Source organism: Triplophysa dalaica, chromosome 8 (genome assembly GCF_015846415.1).
Source record: "Triplophysa dalaica isolate WHDGS20190420 chromosome 8, ASM1584641v1, whole genome shotgun sequence".
Lineage (NCBI taxonomy): Eukaryota > Metazoa > Chordata > Actinopteri > Cypriniformes > Nemacheilidae > Triplophysa > Triplophysa dalaica.
The window spans coordinates 23,341,273-23,360,994 of NC_079549.1; the positions used below are offsets into that span (position 1 = coordinate 23,341,273).

A 19,722-nucleotide genomic window follows, 5' to 3' on the forward strand; every position below is an offset into this window, starting at 1 on the left:
CATTCCAGGATTTTTTTCTATATATTGACTTCAATGGACTCCAAACGGTTGAATGTCAAAATGACAGTTTCAGTGCAGCTTCAAATGATACCAGACGATTATCTAGCAAAATGATCGGTCATTTTCTAAAATAAATAAAAATTTATATGCTTTATAAACAAATTTTCGCCTTGCTCTGTTGCAAGTAATTATGTATTTTGTGAAGTCATGAACGCACATCGCAGAACAGAGCAAGGCGAGCATTTGTTTTTATAAAGCATATACTTTATTATACTACTTGTTTTTTAATGACCAATCGTTTCGCTCAACAAGACCTTTATTCATCGCAGCACTGAAAGTTTCATTGTGACCTTCAACCGTTTGGAGTCCATTGAAGTCACTATATGGAGAAAAATCCTGGAATGTTTACATCACAAACTTAATTTCTTTTCGACTAAAGAAATAAACACATAAATATCTTGGATGACATGGGGGTGAGTAAATGATCATGAAAATGTATTTTGAAAGTGGACTACTCCTTTAAAGACAGCGGATTTTGTGTTACATTTTTATTTACTAAACACTGTGATAACCTTCATTATCCTATCCGACGCCTCATATAATTTCAACCACATTTAACAATTTTCAATTTACTTCACACACCCTCCCCTGGAAATCAGCGCAGAAAATGCAACCTGGGCCTCGGTAGGATGTTTATGTCCCATTTATTACAGCGCAAATGAACAAGAAATCTTAAAACAAATCCCGTCAAAACGGAACGGCTCGACAGGAGTAATGAATCGATTCTCTGTGGCGTTTAGGGTTGGACTGAAGAGGCCCGAGCACTCCGAGAGAAAACGTCTCTCTCTGTCAATAGCTCTGAAACGCTCTTCTCGTCTCAAGTAGCGCCGCACTTCACAGAAAACATTCTGGAATAACAACTCTCTTCAGATATGAGGAAAACAGCGCGTACACGCCGAAAAGAGTTTTACGCTCAAGTGAGAGAACGAGACGAGAGCAACTCCATCAGCCAAACAGCATCAATTGAGAGGAGAATGAATATTTTTTGTCAGGGGGTAAAAAGAGATGCTTCAGTGTAAATTGACTGAGAGGAAATTAAATTTGAGTTTAGTCTTGAGAGATGCATTCATCCATCACAGGTAATGTATAATGCGATCTGAACTAGCGCGTATCATAAAACAACCATGCACCGATTCTTCCTTTAGTTTATTAATTCACTTATTTGTGCCGGATTTGACGGTGCGTGTTGAAATACCAACTGTATCCTATTTCTGTATTCTCCATGCATTGTTATTATTTTGCTGATGCTTTTTATCACAATCTGATCAGTCCACAATAAAGAAACCCCCCACATTCATTGAATGTCGTGTTTCATGCAGAAATAAATCAGATGTAAAACACGACACAAGTTAAACGGGTTACCAACATTGTGTTGACATTAAAGAGCCCAGATATGCGACGTTTACTGTGATGCAAAACAGCTGAATGAAATGCCAAAGCGTGCATACAACTAAATGATCGCAAAAACAGATGCTATTAGCATGTAAACAGAAACAAAACGCTTCAAAACGCATTAAGCAATTACATACCAGTCCATAAGCCACACAAACACATGCCTATTACGATAAAAAAATAAACATGTTCAGAATTAAATACATCCATATTTATATTATCAGAATAATGACCAGTATATGTGTTTTGTTAAACAAGTAAAAACACAAAACAGCCATATTTATGTTCAAAGCCGCTGGGGAAAAAACACATTGCAGAAAAATAACTATAAACTAGACACTACACATATGAACACAACAAGGGCAACAATTTATTTCATAAAATATCGTCGCTGACCTTCTGGAACTTTGGATGTCCAAATTTGCTATTTTTCAAGAAAAGGACATTTGAAATGAATAAATACCGTGTTCACGAGTTCACCTGAGCAGATAATGAAGATAGCATGGGTAGTAAAAGTATGCGTGTTTGGCGTGCTGTCCGGGGAGCGGGTTCTGAGCTTTCCGGTTCCATCCGATCCCGGAACGCTCCCGCCCCCCTTTAGGGGCGAGTGCGTCAAGCTTGGAAACGGCCGAAGCCAGAACTCACCCCCCGGAGTTCTGCTATCGACAAGAGCTATAGTAGAGGAGCCGGGGAGGTGGTGGGATGTGTAATCCTTTAGAGATGGCTTTAGGTAAGAATCTTTGTCTACTTATGAGCCGGTCTTAATTATATACTCTGGCTTCTCCAGAACTTTGTTTATCTATAGTCATCCATTAACATGGATGGCATCCCGAATGTTTACTAACTTATAAGTAGCCTATAGGTTAGATATTTGCAAAACCCAGTGACGAACATAAAAGTTGACTAATGATAATGATTTATAGCTCAAAATATCATGAAACATTGAATAGGAGCGATATGCTGAGTTGCAACTAGCGTTGTACAATAATTTCTAATTACAGAAATCTCAAATGAATCTTCGAGTAATTCAAACTGATTCAAGAAATCTGTTTTAAAAAATATTTGTATTTGCATAAGGAGGAACGAAGGAAGGGAAACAAATAATACATCGCATTTCATCACTATTTGATACTTGTTTTAATGTCTGACCACAAAAACGGAAAATATGTCAATGAGAACTGCTTTAATGGCCATTCAGTTGTATTAAAATGAAAGTGCCGACACTACTCTAAACAAAACGTGATGTGATGATGTCACAAATATGCTAATTGGCTGTTTTTGAATCAAATCATGAGGTATCAAAGGTTCCAACCCATAGTTCTTACAACCCATGGTTGGGTAAAATATGAGCCAAACCTAAGATAGAAAATGTTCATATTTGACCCAACCATGGCTGTTCTTTCAGCAGGGTAGCCATCATCTGGACCTCACACAGGCCACAGGAACATGATGCTACAGTAATAAGTTAAAGATTCATGAATGAAAAGATCATAAAGTCTAGGATGTCTTTCGTTCCGCCGATCCGTAAACTCTGTGACCCTCAAGAAACCAGCGTCCTACCAGCAGCTCTCTTCCTCTTTAATCTCGGGGATCAAAGTTTGCTCAATGAAAATCATTTCAGCGTTTCTCAGAAGAGGAAAGAACACTTGCTTTCGCACTAATTGGGAAACATCATATTTGTTCGTAAGCGTAAGCTCATTTAAATCCAAATAAGCTTTTGAGATTCTCGTGGGGGGATTTGGTAAACGCACCATTGTGTGCCGTCTGCTATTGATGATGAGCCTTGTTGAGGAACGCACCAGTTTGTTAGTTCCATGTAAATCAATATCCACTTCATTTTAATTTTCCAATTCATGAAATCTGAAAGGAATGAAAGGCAGAGAAGGGATTACAGATAACAGGTGTGTCAATGTCCTGTGATCTGTCTGGATGAGAGAATCCAAAGGCGTATAAATTCAGATTATGCTCATTCATTTAAATCTCAGCGCCAACACAGATTAAAAAGATGAAATAAAACCCAAATTAAAAGTATTCATCATACAGTACATCAAATGCTATTTTTGCCTTAAGGAACCACATCTGCAAACTAATCAAAGAATCGTATAAACAATGGTTTTCATTTAATGCTTTTAAAGTCATCTCTGTGTGAGAAAGGCACCATACGTCTGCCATTCAAAACTTTTTAAACACTTTATTTGTTTAAAAAAAAACGGATTGAAAGATACAACGAAAAAGTCTTTCAAAATAAAGTTGCTTAAAGGTTCTTTACAGTGATGCCATAGAAGAACTATTTTAGGTTCCTGAGAGAACCATTCAGTCAAAGGTTCTTTACATAACCATCTCTTTACAGAACCCTCTCTTTCTTACTTTTTATAATCTGCAAAAACTCTTTTCGCCACAAAGAACCTCTTCTGTGTCATCAAGAATTTATTGAAGCACTTTTTTTGAGTGTGTGTTTATTTATTTGTAGTATTTATTAACTTGCTGATAATTGTTCCCTCCATCAAACGTTATTCTCTGTTCATAACTCATTGCATCGCGCCTTTTTTGTGAAACGAACAGATGTGAAAAAAATAAATAATGACAAAATTATGCAAAATGAGCAAAACTACTTTAAATAAGTGCACATTTCTTTCTTAAACATCACACGTATATATATTCCCTATATAGTTTAATTTGTTATAAAATCATACTAACAATCAATTGATCAATAACTCATTACAGAAACAATAGTTCAACCGTGTTATTCTAGTTAAAGGCAATAAATTAATTAATTTTCTTCCAAAACGCAAACTCTCTCTGAGTGACAGTGCCGTCAACTTCGAGAGAAGCGATTTAGAGTCGCCTGCCGATTGAGCGAGCGCTCACAAGGTCAAAGGTTATCGGTCTGCCGAAAGAACCGTGCGATGCTGATATTGATGAGGGTTCATTTTGATCTCGTCTAGTTCGATACTTAACAAAACTCCCAACCGAGCAACAAGTGATAAACGCACATGCAACGCAACCCCTCGCATGCGAAACCACAGATCACTCACTGCTCCAGAAATGCATTTCATCCAGAAGCAAAAAATTATCACAAACTACTCATAAAGGCACTAAAACATGGCATACAACATTCTGTCTTTGTGTCAGAAAACGAAATTGAGGTTAAACGTTAGCCTGTTAACAAAACACATCACTTTTGAGCGATTCATTTGCACGACTTCTGCGCGATCTTTTCAGTCATCCGTAAAGCTAAATCCTTTAAAAAAGATGTCAATTTGAAGGTAAAGGCGGCAATTTTAAGAAATGTTAAATATTGGGAGAAAAGTGGTTTTGCGTTCACACAATGGAAGTCACTGGAGATCGGTCTTGTTTGGTTATCAATGTTCTTTAAAACAACTTCTTTTGTGTTCTGCAGAAGGAATAAAATCAAACCGGTTTGGAATGACGTGACGGTGAGTAAATGATGAAAGAAAGACTCTTTAAGGCCTGGAAATCCAAATGAAAACTACCTGATTTTCCATCTTTTCCACAATTACAGGACCTCTGCTGCCATACATATTATAGTTGTACTCGCATAATAAATAATAAAAGATGATCATAACTTTAAAATCCGTGGAGTAATTGGAAGACTGAAGCTGCTTTTGTTGGGATTTCCACGATACATTTTTCACTTTACAATTCTACACAATTAGGTCTTTTAAAAGAGACTCCAGCTAATGGCCGGCGGCTCACAACACGCTGGGAGCTCCATTCTGAGCAAGAATCCTGCTGGTGAACACAACAATAACAGGTTTTTCTTAACCCTGAAAAAACACATAAAGCTTTATCGATAAAAAAACACATTGCATGCTTCCGTAAGCTATCAACTTCCTCTCTGCTCTTAATAGCGAGTCGCTTTCAAAGCTAATCTTTCAGAATTACACAATCTGGCAACAAAAAAATGCTTTCTGAGGATGAATGCATTAGCGTGCTCGGGCCAAACGTCTATTGTGATGTCCGTTTACACTATTGTGAGCTTCAGTCACTCTGGATGTTGCCTAAAAGAAGCGGGTAACGGCGGGTCAGGGCCGTTCTAACTGTGTCCATAACCGAGACGGAATCAAACACATCTCTTCTCTTGCCGACTTTTCTCCCTCCACACAAGCAAGCGTGGACTTTCCACGGGTGTATCAATAGGCCGATATGTACCAAGGTCACATTTTCTGAAAGGTATCGACACGGGAATGATGTCCGGAGAATGTTCACAAAGACAAATCTGCCCGTCTGCCGCGGCGCGACTGAGATCTTTAATGGAAAGAAGTGTTAACGTGGATCCACCTGAACCGAGACTTTGTGTTTCCCTGCAGGAGCGTCTGGAAGACGGAATGAACTCTAATTCAATTAACATGTCCTGTAACAATGGCCACCATGAGAGGGACACAGAGACAGGCCAGGCTTGCCTCTAGTCTTCCATCAACTCGCTGATGAAAGGAAAAGCTCTTTAAATCTATGAGTGAATAACACGCAGAGCAAAGGTAACGGAGCGAGCGCAGCAGATAAACGTACGATGAGAAAGTAAGGCAATTGAAGCATACAAATCTAACGTCAAACGCACAGACGCTTTTCTATGGGGCGTTTTTTGACCAATGACAGGCGAGGAGTGTTTGAAAATGCCAAAAAATTGCCGTCATATATATTCTTTTTTAATCAAACTTACTGTTTTACTTTTTTCTACGATATTACATTTTTTCAATGAATCAAAATATTTGAGCAATTTCAACAAATTTTTGCAAGTTAAAGCAACTCCACGATAAATTGTAAGCTGAATTGACCAAATTTTAACTTAACGAATTTAAGGCAAGAAATTTGTTTCATAGCATACGTTCACAATCGCTCACTCGTTCCTTCATCCACTACTCCCTATACAAAGTAGAACATTGAAATTCACTACATGGGGAAGAAGGGAAAAAAGTGATTTCTGACAATGATGCATCATAGACGCGTTGCGAAACTTTTTACCGTAAACATAATATTTATCATATTTTACATATGTGTGGCTATATGGTTTGTTTCATAAGATGGTCAAGTTCCTTTACGCACTATTCGATTTATTTATCACATTAGCTGCGTCACATTTGTCGGACGCATTTGTCACTAAGGTTTATAATTTCAGGTTTTATTTCAGAAAAGTAACCGTTACGTTTCAAGGTATAATGAAACTACAATGATGTCTAACAGAAACTAATGTTAATTTTAAGGTTTTTTTTTTGCTTAAATTAAACAATCTCGATGATCTATGTGGTCGTCAAATGCAACCTCCGGAGGACGCAGCTTTTGAATTGAAACACATATATTAATTGCATTTGCTGATAATAAGGATTAACTTTCATGTTTAATTTATATGATTTAAAGCATTAAACCATCTTCGAAACAAAAACCTTCTTTCAGGTTTCCGTGTCACATTGAATCATGGGAAATAGCTAGCGAGTGTACAGTACATCAGAGTACATTCTGGGTAAAAAAGTGAATGAACGTAGGGAATGAAGGTGTTGACTAACACTCAATAATGTGCACTAAATAGGGTGCAGTTTCAGACATAGCAGATGATTCAACTAATACATCTTGATCATCTCCTAATCAGTGCATTGAAACGTTTGTTACCTAAACATTCCCACAATGCAATGCAAAACCCAGGGAACAACCTTTTTATGACGTGCGCACACTTCCAGTCCAAAGAATTTCTAACACATCTTCTAAACACTTCATTTCTCTTCCATTGTGTACCAAACAACAAATTCGTTCAGCATTTCGCTTCATTACAGACAGACAAATTACTCGAAGTTGGGCGATCATGTCGCGCCTGGTTAGCACACAGCGTAAGAATGAAACGCAGCCGGTGATGATGGTCCTCTGTTGTACTCTGACAAACCAGAGAGCCGAACCATAAATCAACCGCTGAAGGACACCAACGCAAGACCCTACAGTGTGTGCGAGACACAGAAGGTTCAGAGACTCAAAGCGGCGCGTCTGTAGCCCTCAGTGACGCTAACTGCGGTTTTACACATGTACGTAGATCAGCTGTCATCTCACACTTTTCTCATCGTGCTTCTGTAAAGACGCACACAAAAACAAAGCTTTTAATGGCGAGGAGGATTTTGGGGGCCGGGCTCTGTGCTGCGGGGGGTTCGGGGAGAGAAGGGGCTTTTTATCTGCGCCGAGCTGAACGACACCGTGTCACATCCTGTCTGGAGCCTTTCATGTTTCACTTCACCGCACACTTCACAATCCCTCTGCTTCCCTCCCCTGCCACCGAATACATTAGTCTTGTTGTTCAGGCAGTTGTCATGTTTTGAAGACATTCCAGTAAAATGCAGAATAATAACAATGGCTGTGATAAAAGCTAATGCAAAGAGAGACGATCCCTCAGCCATATATGTGTGGAACCCAAAGAAAATGTACAGGGATATATAAGAAGAGTTTGCTTCCAAAATGAGATAACTCCATTTAAAAAATAAATAATAATTATATTTTTTTATTATGTTATCATGTCTTTATTGTGTTTTATTGGGGTTAGTTAGCTGTATTTTTTTAGTTACATAGCTTAAATCAAAACAAACCAACTGAAGTTTGATTGATATTAATTGGAATGCACAATAAAAAAACATGATTTTTGAACAAATAAGTAAAACGGAGTTCTCATTTTGAAACCAAACCCTTCATATATATATAAAGACAGAGAGTTCGGATTTACATTCATGCATTCGGTAAATGCTTTTATCTAAAGTGACTACCAGGGAATTATATGCTATACATTTCATCAGAATGTGTGTCCCCTGGGGTTCGAACCCATGACCTCTGCTCGGCTAATGCAATGCTCTTACCTATGAGAACATTTTCAGATGATTTCCAGAAGGTGTGATGTTTACCTTGAAATGAAGAAAGAATAAAATATTACAATCAGTAAATAAATCAACTTATAGGTTATAAAATGTCACATCTCTTTAGTATCATCTAAGACAGAGATAACATTTTGTAGATGTTCGTAAAAGATTCAAAACCATTCTGCCTATATGATGGACAGCTACTCCCCAAAAAATGTTTACATCTTACAAAGCGGTTTATACCTGTAATAAAAGACAACGTGAAATCTTGCTCACACACCTGAAATCTCCAAATGAGAAAGTATTATGAGATTAAAAACATGGTTTAGATTGTGAAAGTTAGATAGGGGTTGGAAAAATAAGAGGGCGTGATGAAAGGTTCATTCAGAAGTTGTTGTTTTTAAAAAATATTTTAGTGAAATAACATTGTCCTAAATAGAGTCAGATTTAAACCTTAAATACTTTGTGCTCAGACTTCTATAGCCTGGTTTAAGTAACGTACGCTCTTTTCAATAATATCATTTTACCTTCATATTACAATTATAAGCAAACTTTTTGTCTTCATAAGTGCTTCCGTCCAACCATTTTTTTTATATCATAACAATTTGTGGTGCGTTTGTCAAATCTGTGTTTGTGTGTGCGTGTGGAGAGAGAGAGAGGTTTTAGTGAGGACGCTGTAAGTGTCTCTGATCCTAACATCTGTTCATCCCTGGCAAGCTGTGGAAAAACCTCTCTCTCTCTCACACACACGCACGTCTGGTTTATTATTGCCGTGGGGACAGTCCATAGTCATAATGACTTTTATACTGTATTATACTGTACTACAAACTGTATATTTTATCCCCAACCACTAAACCTAAGGATAACAGAAAACTTTGAGCATTTTTAGATTTTCAAATAAATATCGTTCTGTATGATTAATAATCTTTTTTGCAGATACCATGACACGAGTCCCCATGTGTTGGTGTGCATTGAGGTTCAGGTCCCCACCGGGATATAAAACCAAGGCCACACACACAGTTTACTTAGCTATCTCGAGGACATCCCGTGCAGATACACATGAACAATTCACATGAATCCCAAACCAAACCCCACAACTAACAGAAAACATGTATTTCAATGAGATGTTTATGAATCTAAACATTCATAAATACACACAGACGCAAGATGCAGATTTGATCAATCCTTTAAAAAAAACCAATGAAACTATTTTTGAGCAATGTGCCTAAATACTCACATTACTCAATTCAATTATTTTTTAAGACTTTCAATCATTATTACTAAATACTAAGTCAATATTGATTCACCGATTGTCTGAAGATCTGGAACACAGAGAGCTTGAACTTTAATGTGAATGCGTTAAAAGTTGAAATACATCAATCCAGATTATTTCTCATAAGTAGTCCTGAGTGCTTCTGTCTGGATCTGTTCTGCCCTCTAGTGGCAACACTTGATAAAACAACTGTTCAATCATGTAATTCAAAACCTTATATATGTAAAAGAAAGTCTGGAGTGATCTTAGTAAATCAATGAAGATAACCGGGGCTGTGTTAGGCTCCCAAAATAAAAACAATATCATCCGCACTCATGTAATATTCTGATAACAGAGAAATCGAAGTGTAAGAAGCAGGATGAAATGAAAGTCATTATTTACATATTAATCCGCCCTTCACTGAAACTCTTAATTTTTCCCCCGTGCAATATTAAGAAATGACAACTTTAGAAGACGCACCAGGTTTAGTGCACTATAAAAAAATATAATACTGTAACGTTACCTTTATAGTGTCCTACATCAAGTTAGGAGCTTGACAGCTGTGGTCATATGAATGTGGTCATTCTATGGAAAACAGCAACAGAAATGAGATATTAAGGCTAATTCACACAGATTCAAACAACTCATTCATTCTATGATGGTGTTTGTTAGATCAGTGTGAAATAGTCTTTAAAGCACATGAGATTATTAAAATGTGTGCTATGAAATAATTAAATGTGTGCTATATTGCAAGTTGATATTTTGTTGCTTTGTAACCTAACAGAAAAATCACTATTATTTTCCAATTTCATACATAAGTGACTTTTTAACTAAAATAAATGAGACACAAAAATAAAATAACTTTGACCCTGGATCACAAAACCAGTCTTAAATAGCAGGGGATCACTTTTAGTAAAAGACAAAAATTAATTGTATGGGTCAAAAAGATAGATTTTTCTTTTATGCCAAAAATAATTAGGATATTAAGTGAAGATCATGTTCCATGAAGATATTTTGTAAATTTCCTACCTTAAATATATATAAACTTTATTTTTGTGAGTTGATGGCCTGCCCCTGATTATCAACCTCAAAGGAAATGTTCTCAATATTTTGATTTGAGTTTTAAACGGTTGTATCTCAGCCAGATATTGTCCCATTCTAACAACTAAAACATCAAAAGAAAACTTATTTATTCAGCTTTCAGATAATGTAAAAATCCCAATTTCGAAAATTGAACAATGAGATTTTGTTGTCCAGGGTCCATACCATTTGAAGTGAAAGAATATTTTGTGAGAATGTCTGTTCTCTGTCTTGTATGTTCCTCAGTTTATCCATTCTATTCAAAATACAAACATGTTATTGCATTCAAAACATATAAAATATATAGTATTGCTGTCTGTTAAACTGCTTGAATGTTTGTTTGTTTGTTTTGTAAGACTTTATTTGTTAATAAATGAGTATCTCAATCTTTCTCTAAATGCTACACGGATGCCAAATTCTATTACAACTTATTTTGCTTTAATCTATCAGGGTCACAAGTGCTTCTGTTCCTGTTCTGATCAAACAAATGACGAACACTAAGTAGGTCAATTTTACTCAATAATCTAATTTTTATATTGGCTCCCCTGAATTCGTTTTACATATTAGCCGGATAAGCCTATGTGTATTAGGAGAAAATAAACATAGAAAATACGATAAAAAATGAATTAGGTTTATTATTGACAATATAGCTCAGCTGCTGTATCGGTGACAGCTTCATTCATATTTAAAAAACGTGAAACTCAAGTCATTCTCATGAATTTGCACAAAAACATTTCAAGTTCGAACAACATTTATGTTTGACAAAGACAATTAAAAAACTCAGCACCAGTTTCATAATTAAAGAAACGAAACATATTTACACTAAATCAATCCGTCTATAATCTAAAACTGTTCATAACGCTTTACTGTAAGAAATCCAGAGAAACAGAGATAGTGTGAGAGGTAAGAGAGGCCCAGTGAGAGGTCAGCTCAATATTGAGTTTTTGCGAATATTTCACGGAATACCTCCTGGCAGTGTAAATATTTTTGACTACAGCCCGATACTTTAGGGAAGTCAGATCTCCCCGCACGGCTCCGCTGCACTTCTAGCCTGCCCAGAAAGAGAGAGAGAGACAGAGAAGAAAGATTGCTTTAGGTTATTCATGGATTGACTCTTCAAATCCCAACATATGCTCCTCTGTTTCTATCCCTAAACACCAGGAGAAATGGACCATTTCCTCTCCGCAGTCTCTTCTGCAACACCTCGTCCGCTTCTCGCAATGTAAATCAGACGGAGATACGAGCCAAACCAATGCTTCCCAAACACATGTGGGGTGTGTGTGGGCAGCCTGTGATGTTTAAGACCTCATCCAAGAGTCTGTCAGCCCACCATGTTGGTGCGTGTTTGTGTGTGTGTGTGCATCGTATTTGTCTTTAAATAACAATTTCAACTAAACTTGTATTTCCTGCAGGAAAAATGGGCGCTCGCAGCTAACGGCAGAAAGATGTTTAAGCTTAAAGTTGACTTTTGGTGTAAATGCAACGTTTCTTTTTGTTGGGCCAGACACAAACTTTACCAACCTGATCTCACGGGAAATTCCTAACTACTTTACGAGGCGGCTAATTCGTTTAATTAAATTCTCACGATGTGAATCGTACAAAACCGTACAATTACTAGACAAAAGCAATACTGAAGCCCCACCCCTAACTCCGCCCCTAAAATGAAAATGAAATGTACGTATAAGATCATTCGAATGAGGCAAAATCATCCATTTCGGAAAATAGTTATGTTTTGGCCGTGACATTGTGTTGACTGCGTAGGTATGGACACAAAACGCTCAATGTTTATCTTCCAGTGGCTTTTGGGTAGCACTAGTTTATAGCTCATACTAAAAGCCCAAAATTTGTACTTTCGATTTTATGGGGACTTAAAAGTAACTCTAACTCCCCCTCACTTTCAAGCGGATCCAGATCGTCTCCGTTTATGTGTCCCGTTCTTTCCTTCAGCTCTTTACACAGACAAAACATATGCCAAGCATTTCTTCAGCTCCTGTCGCCAACGTGTCACATTAGGAGATTTATTATTAAGTCTCTGAACTGATGATGAAACACTAACGCTAGACAGAAGGCATCATTTTCTCAACAGTGTCAGAAGATCAATTCTACAAACACACACGCGTGTTTGTATTTGTGTGTGTGTCTGGCACACTCTTCTGCTGTCACAAATCTTCCAGTTTGTTTTATTTATTTCTTTATGTTTGTTCTTAAGAGACTCATTCCTTTCCTTACAAAGATGTTTCTGCCTTCCACACCTCCCTGATCCAGCTGTGTCGTTCTTTCATGCGTTTCTGCGTTTGATGGTTGATAACAGCTGCCCATCTCCTCCGCTTCACTCCCGCGTGTTCGATGCGCTCTACACTTTCACTATAAACTCTTTTGAAACTCAAAAACTGTCTGCAGTCTTTCTTAAAGTAAAAAGAAATGTTTCTCACCCGAGCCTTCAGACGCCGTGTCTATTGGCCGCCCACCGTCCGTCTGATGCATGAGAACACAAACGGGAAGAGCTGCTAAAATCAACATTTTCAATACGAGATCCATCTGGAAAAAAGTCATATTTACAAAGTAAGTGTTTTTGAACAAGATGAGAGGCATCAAACCAATGAAAGATACTGAGAGGTTTGAAGCAAGTACAGTAGATATCCGCCAGAAAAACTGTATCCTCTTTTTTTCCCAATGAGCTAAACATGCAAGTACATAGATTTTAAGGTTTATAAATATAAAAATAGGTAAAACAGCCAAATTCTGGCTATACAGTGCCGCAGTTTCATTGGATAAAAGAGCCATTAACTTAAGGAACTATTTTGCCAACCGCCCACTGGTTTCGACAAGTGTATAGCTGAGAGCAGTCAGTTTCATCTCATAATGAAAATGCAGGAACATTGAATATTGACCATTAAATGATTGACCGAGAAGGCCTTCTCTCTTCTTTAACCGCCCACCGCACGCTGCCGGGGTCATGACAGTGGTACAGCGGTTCAGGTGTTGAGTTCTGGCCTCCGGGTGCACAGCAGAGGATTCGTGAGCTGTGGAAATAATGCCCCCGTGTTGAATTTATGTGCAGAGTTGAGGGAAAGTACATTTATTAAAAGCTTGATTTGACCAGGTTAGTCTCTTACGATTAAACACTCTTTATGAGAGACCAGGTACATCAACTATAAAACATTCAGGTTATTTAAACAAATAAAAGGGCCTGATAAAACTGCACTTTAATTTCTTTATATTTTCTAATGTGATGTTATTTAGTTCTTCTCTTTTTATCTTCTGTATCTTTGTAGCTTGAATTGCAACTTTAAATGCTTTCCATTTTGAAGATCTTTGAATTTAACTGTATTTTCATTCCTTACCTCTTTATTATTATTTGTTCATTATTTTTTTAAACTTTGAATCACTTTTGCTTTTGAACTGCGTTTTATAAATTATATATGATTTAAGTTAAATTATATATGACAATGTGACTTAATTCATGTTTTGTCCAAACAAATAGAACGTGCCACAAAAAAGGAGATCTGCAGCAGTGGGAAAAATCTTTCTACTTTTATTTACTAAATTAATTTGAAACACAAACCACCATCTAAAAACTTAATATCTCCAAATAAAGTCAAAATGCAATCACATTCATCATGTTTTTTCTTGTACATTCCAATAATTATCTAATTTTGGAACCAAACTCTTCATATATACAAATATATATATATATATATATAGTGTATACACCAAAGTGATCAAAATATGAAGAGTTTGGTTCCAAAATGAGATAAAAATCACGTTTTCTGATTGTGCATTTAAATTAATATCAATCAAACTGCAGTTGGTTTGTTTTGATTTAAGCCATATTAACTCAAAAAATACAGCTAACTTACACAATAAAACGCAATAAAAACATGATAACATAATAAAAAACATGATATTTTTTTATAAACTCTTCATATATAAGTTATAAAAAGAATTGTAAAATGTAGTTTATTTTGACATCATATTGACCAAAGTTTAATGACCCACGTCACAATTAATTTATTTATCAACCCTGTAAATATTCTGCACGTGTCATTCTTTAAGTCTGTGCTGTGTACTTCACTTCTTTTCAATGTCCTAACTGCTACCAGCGTTTCATCTGGCCTTTCTCTATAGGAATTAAATGGCAAAAGCATCAGAACGGCTCTGAGCCAATCCCCCTCTGGCACATTTAAAAATAGTGCTCTTTTCTATCGCCTTTTGAGACTTAATGACTCTTTTGCAACTCCGTGGAGAATCGCTCACGGTAATTGATTATTAAAACTTGAAATTGCAAAGCACATCCATTATTTCATGAGTGAATGTGTATCCTCGTAATTAACAAAGCAGAACGCTCTCGGTCCTTCCACACGGAGACCTCCGGAACGAAAAAAAGAAATGAAAAAAAAAACACACAGGACAGAAATCCTGAGGTTAAGCAGACCAGAGAGTCCACGCTGTAACACTGCAATTAGCTCCAGCTACAATCTATCAGAGCGAGAAAAAAAAAGAGAGAGAGAAAACACACACCTCATGGCCACGACAGCGAGTCTGTGTCAGTTTATTCGCCGCTCTGAAAGAGAGAGAGAGAGAGAGAGAGGCCTATTATATATAAGAAAGTTTACAGAGCAAATGTATTCTGAGCAAATGACGTTTGTTTTATCAGTCATCAGGATACAGAGCACTCTGTAAATAACTCTCCTCTTTAAACTTTACAGTATTATTATTGTCATTTTTTACTCACCCTTACATCACACATACAGCTGTTAGATTTTATTAGCAAAAAGTGTTGAATACAAATTTCTAAGAATATTATTCAAAGCATCCGAGTTGAAATACAAGATTTTGTTACAAAAAACAAACTTATTTAAGTATATGTATAGTAAAAACGTCTTTGTTCACCAAAACCAATTCTTTCTGGTAAAAAAATAACTTTATTTAATTTTGGGTAACATGTCATTTAAATTCCATAACTTAAAGAGTAAATATTTTGTGATTTTTAAGGTCTTACTTTGGTTTAAGGAATCTCCAACAACAAGTTTAAGTACATGCACGGTGTACAAACACTTTTGAATTCTAATAATATTATTAGTAATTAGTTATTTTTATTATTTAACTGACTCTTTGATCGATTCATCCGTCTAATCCCCTCCTTTCTGTCAGCCTACTCTGATTTGATTGGTCAGATGGTCTAATCTGCTGTGATTGGTCTCCCACGTACACCTTCGCAGTGTCGCAAATGGAACGTAGACGGGCATCACACCAAGTGACGCAAATCCCGAAATGAACTTAGAACGTCAGACAACTTGTTCACGTGATTCAGAGTCGACTCACATTTACATTTACATTACATTTAAGCATGTGGCAGACACGTTGATCCAAAGCGACTTACATTGCTTTATCCTACAACCTGGCGTTGTTAACACAATGCTCTTACCACTGAGCTACAGGAAAGCTCCTTTTTTTTCAAGCAAATAACTTTGTTATTCCTTCACTTTTGGCATTACAACTTTGACAGACTGCTTACATTCACACACAGCAACGTTACATAAAAAATGATGTAATTTTAAGGACATTGTAATAGTGACTCTTTAAGTACAGACCACTTCGGAAGACATAAACGCTGGTCCACAAGAACGGATTGATTTATTTTAACAGTGAAGGAACAAAATACAACTAAACAGAACATTTATAACCCAATCTAAATATCCAACAAATATCTTTAAGATTTAAATATGGGTATAAACCTTGTGTCCTATGGTGTGACAAAAATATTTAAGATATAAAAAAATGAAACAACGAATATATAAACTCTCTCTATGTCATATTATAAATATAAATGTAAATAATGTAAAAAAAAAAAATTCTTCCTCTCGGACCAGTTTCACATCTAGTTCTATAATGAACTACACAAGAAATGAAATGTCTCTAGCGCATTTATATATTATTTTTTTTAAAACTCAAACATAATTCACACTTCATCGATAATGAAAGATGATTAATTTTAATTATTAGGTCTATAAATTGTCCCTTGAAACATATAACCGGTCTGTGTTTGTTTCTACCAATATTACCCGTAACACACACATTCCATTAAACATTACCAACAAAACCGTAACTGTTACACAGTATTTTGAAGAGTTTGGTTCCAAAATGAGATAACTCAGATTTTTTATTTAAATAATGTGTTTTTATTGTGCTTTCATATCAACCAAACCTAGTTGGTTTGTTTTCATTTTAACCATAATAACCATAATAGCTAAATAACACAATTAAACACAATAAAAACATGATACCATAATAAGAAACATAATATATGGAGAAAAAAATCTTGAACAGAATTATCTCATTTTGGAAGCAAACTTTTCATTTGTCCGTCTAAACAAAGTACAGAATTTATATTACACTGATGCGCTACACAGACTGCAGAAATCTCAAAGCTCTGATGACTGAACTGATGCTCTAATACACGACAGACAGTCACTGTTCTACTCTGAGCCCTACAGAGGCATCTCATAGTGTGTGTGTTTTTAAGGGACCAAGGATTGTTTACAATAAAGTGTCTGGCTCCTGTAATCTTTAATACCTCCGCTGGCGGTTCACTACCTCTGGGGCTTCTGTGACATTAGCACTCGCATTAATGCCAACTACAGTCATTCGTACCTCGGGGCACAGCTTGACCCCTTTCGAGGGAACCCTTCCTGTGACACGCTCTGGTTGTGTACCCTCACCTCTGCTCTGCCTCATCCCACAACTAGGTGACTCCCGCAGACACCAGGATGCATGACTTTGGTAGTACAGCTAGCACGTTTACATTAAAATATCTCTCTCATTAATCTGTCATTTTCATTATTCTGTCAAACTGAGCTCAGATGTGTCAAGTGTGCAATCAAAAGTCTCAACATGAACTCATATTTCTCATCACATGTTCCCCACCTCCACAATCACCATTCATTGTACACCCCTTCATACTCATGTCTCATTTGTGTGTTTTATATCTACTAAGCAATTCGTGATTCTATGAAAGTGCAAACTGAGCAATGACATTTTCCTCTACGTTGTTAAATAAGAGGTGCAGTAATAAGTGCCTTCGCCGATCGCAGCTACCCACACCGCAGGCACTTTGGGCCGCATTTAACAGGATGAATTCATTAAGGAGCAGATTCTCTCCTGTGCTACTTGCACACAGACAGCTGCTCTCCCTGTAAACCCTGCAGCCAAACACAGATCAATGGAGAAATACATCCACAGGAGCTTTTAACAGCAGACCTTGGACAAGACTGGAGTGTGTTTAAGACATCGGTGCATTTATATCCTCCAGATCTGAGTGCTGAAAGTGTTTGGAGAGAGAGAGAGGGAGAGAGAGAGAGAGAGGACCGCTCGGGGTGGGCGAGGAGAGATGCTGCGTTTAAACTCACATCTGGGAATCAAAGCTGTTAAAATATCACATGCATGAAATGTGTTATGTCATATGAAAGGTGCATGAGATTTCTGATCTGCTGCAGAGATGCAGGTGTTCACGTGGAGCAGATGTCACTCACCAGATGGCTGTGAGAGAAAGATGCTACAGGAACTGACACTGTCCTCTACAGCTGACAAAGGGAGGTGCAAACAACATCTAGATCTATTATTCAGTTTACTGTACTCTATTTAATCAAGTAATGCACGCACGCGCACACAGACAAATCTGTAAGAGGATTATTAATGAAATCACTGTGGAAATGACATTGAAAATGGTGTCAGTAATGGCCATATAAAATAAAATAAAATGGTAAAAGGCGTGTTTTATTATTTATTTAATTTATATTTTTTATTAATCTGTTGGGTTCTAATAAATAATATTTAACGTATTTCTAGCTCGTTTTACATACTATTAATTATTGCCTTTTCATTTTCAAATAAGGAAGATTAAGTATATTTATTAATTAAGTTTTACAACGTGCGGAAGCATTTGAAAAGGTACACCTGTACACGTGCACGCGCATACGTCAGAGCACAATACGGGCTAATCTCAACAACATACATCCGCTAGCTGATGGGACAACTCTAGCCAGCACTTTAACACAAATGAATGCTAATGTATTCACTGATGAAGTGTTTAAATAGAAAACTCCAAAGACACACGATTTGGAGGACTGGAGATGGGAAATTATCTTTCTCCCAACTGTGTAGATTACCGGTTTTCGCCGTGAATATAGTCATAGATAGTGGAATGGCGTTCGCGAGAAAACTCACCGTCTAAAGTATCAGTAGAGTGAATAGGATAGAAGTAAATCCACGTTTACGGCGTCAAATAATTATTCACATTTCGTGTTATTAAAACTCGGAAACTAATCTGCAGATCACCTGTAATTTGACCAAACGCTGAAGAGAACAGTCACGTGCTGCCCTCTAGTGGTCAGTGGGGTGTAATGCAGGTCTTACACAGTACTGCACCCTAATCACAGCACCGATCTTTATTTTTTTTTAATAATTTTACGCTGAATAAGTTGCTTTATTACAGTCAATCTTTATCGGTTTATATATAAACCGATATAGTATAGTATATATATATATATATACTTTCACCATAAAGAATTAGTGTAAACATTTCCCACAGCGTTAGAAATAGTGTATCATACTCTGCTCTACTACATGTCGTGCTAGGTAAAAATAAAATACAATATTATTAAAAAGTTAACAATTAAGCACAGTCTAAAATAAAAACGGACTACCTGTAAGATTTTAACTTCCCTTGTTTTGATTGGTTCATTCACTTACAAGCTGCTACCTGATTGGTTCCTATCTATAAAACCCGCCTCAACACCTCATTTTAATGATGGTGGATGAAAACCTCCCGGAAGAAACATAAATCGCGTAATCATACAAATGATATTAATATTTTCCTAATTCTAACTATAGTAAGCGAGTCGAAATCGTGACCTGACGGTGAGACCCCTAATGCACGGCCGAAGAGAGCTGTGACGTATGTCTCGCCCCGCCCTGCCCCCCTGTGCCCCGCCCATTTAAATATCATTCAATGCCACTTCAGACATCATTTCTTTTCTTGGCTACTTTGTACCAACATAAATATTGGGGACACCTCCAGCCTGCACTTTACCA

At 36.8% G+C, this 19,722-nt stretch overlaps 1 long non-coding RNA gene across 1 annotated transcript; it reads right to left on the reverse strand.

Annotated features, from left to right (window-relative positions):
- Positions 1-8,296: 8,296 nt before the first annotated feature.
- On the reverse strand, positions 8,297-19,182 carry LOC130428066 (uncharacterized). Its single transcript, XR_008907386.1, has 6 exons — positions 18,856-19,182; positions 15,151-15,193; positions 13,062-13,167; positions 11,596-11,680; positions 10,073-10,134; positions 8,297-8,342 (listed from the first exon to the last, which is right to left on the reverse strand). It is a non-coding gene; the product is annotated as an uncharacterized LOC130428066 (long non-coding RNA).
- Between the last annotated feature and the right edge of the window lie 540 nt (positions 19,183-19,722).